This window comes from Fragaria vesca, linkage group LG2, assembly GCF_000184155.1.
Source record: "Fragaria vesca subsp. vesca linkage group LG2, FraVesHawaii_1.0, whole genome shotgun sequence".
NCBI lineage: Eukaryota > Viridiplantae > Streptophyta > Magnoliopsida > Rosales > Rosaceae > Fragaria > Fragaria vesca.
This window is the reverse complement of record NC_020492.1, coordinates 2,951,729-2,953,831: the sequence shown is the minus strand read 5'-3', so window position 1 is coordinate 2,953,831 and position 2,103 is coordinate 2,951,729.

Here is a 2,103-nt window from a genome sequence, read left to right as displayed (position 1 = left end):
TTGGATCCGTGACGGAAAGAGCTTTCTGGGGATATAAAATTCCGGCGGAGGGCAGTCGGAATTTTGGTCGGAAATCGGGAAAACAAGGCTGCCCGATTTTAGGGTTTGGTTTTAGGGTTTGGAAAAAAATGGTGGGCTATTGGCTCTAGGGTTAGAACAAAGTGCATGATAACGTGATGAAGAATAAAGTGTAGAGACAAAGAGATAGCAAGAGAGTCATCTTATTCATTGATAGGAGCCCTTTATATAGGGAATTACACAATACCAATATGGTAAGGATATGAATACATAGAACTAGTCTAACTACATATCCTATTGGCATAAGGCCAAGGCACACAGTAGAGAATATCCTAGAACAAGAAGTCCATTTTGAGACATTTTATCATATATAGGTCCACCCAAACATTTTTATCCACATAAGTCCACCCAAGCCTAAATAAAGGTATTGAAGTTCAACTAAATTACAGACTGTCATCCAACTAAAAAATTAGATTTTCTCTCTTATATTTACAAAAATACCACTAATTAAAAAAGTCAACAACCATTCTGTTACCCGGAAAAGTCTCCGACAGACCTCCGATGAGGTCTCTGACGGACTCCGGCCGACCTCCGGCGATGTCTCCAGCCGACTTCCGACTAGGTTTCCGACAGTTACGAAAGCTACTACCCCTACCAACAAAAACTACTATCCTTAGCTAGAAAAGCTACTACCACGGACTACAAAAGCTACTACCGCCAACAACAAAAGCTACTATCCTTAGCTACAAAAGCTACTACCACCGATTACAAAAGCTACTACCGCCAGCAAGAAAAACTACTATCGCCAGCAAGAAAAACTACTATCGCCAGCAACAAAAGCAACTATCCGTAGCTAGAAAAGCTACTACAGCCAACAATAAAAGCTACTATCACCGACTACAAAAGCTACTATCGTCACTAACAAAAACTACTACTGCTAGCAACAAAAACTACTACCACCAACAAAAGCTACTACCATCAGAAATTAAAACTACTACTGTCAGCAACAAAACTACTATAATTTATAATAAAAGCTACTACTAAGCACAATAAAAGATACTACCAAGTCTTACCCAAAATACACAATGTGTCGGAACATATACTGTCAAAATATCAAAAATGTATTATCTCAGTGTCATAAATATACTATCACAGTTTTGAAATTGTACTATCATACATAAGCACTGTCGCTGTGATGCATCTACTACCAAGTATTACCAAAAATACACAATGTGTCGGAAATATACTGTCACAATATCAAAAATGTATTATCTCAGTGTCATAAATATACTATCACAGTTTTGAAATTGTACTATCATACATAAGCACTGTCGCTGTGATGCATCTAGCTCCCTTACGCATCACTCTACTCCCTTATAGATCCATCATCTAAGCCTTACAAAGAATAAAAAACCTTCAATTCCACATTGGACGTTGTTGTCGACGGTGCCTAGCTCCGTTTCCATATACTTACTGTTGTGGCTATTGACATTTCAACTCTTGCTTGGCATTAATTTGAAGATTACGACCAGGAAATCCAAGAAGACCGGTACAAGTCGCCGAGGAAGCTGCCTGGCCATGGATCTAGGTGGATTGGGTCAAGGTCGAGAGCTCGTCAGTGATGAATCAAAAAGAGAGAGACCGGAGCTTCTTCGTCGTCATCAGGCGAGTATCATACAACAAAAACCCCCAAAATCAATCAAAAACAGCTGGATCAGAGCAAATCAGATACGAATTCAAAGACTAAGGAGTAGAAGTACCTCAGATATGGTGTTGATGTGGCTGACGTCGACGGCGAAGGTAGGGTTCCCACGATATCGTAGAGGGAGAGTTGGAAGATGATGACCATCGTTGCCTAATCATGGTTGAAATCCAGAAGCGGGGGAGATGCAATCAAGGCCGAAGCGGAGGTCGTCGAGGAGTCGAGCTGGAAGTCGCGTTGAGGTGGTGGCGATGGCTTTGTCATGGCGGCAGCGTCGGAATGGAGAGAGAGAGAGAGAGAGAGAGAGAGAGAGAGAGAGAGAGAGAGAGAGAGAGAGAGAGAGAGAGAGAGAGAGANAGAGAGAGAGAGAGAGAGAGAGAGAG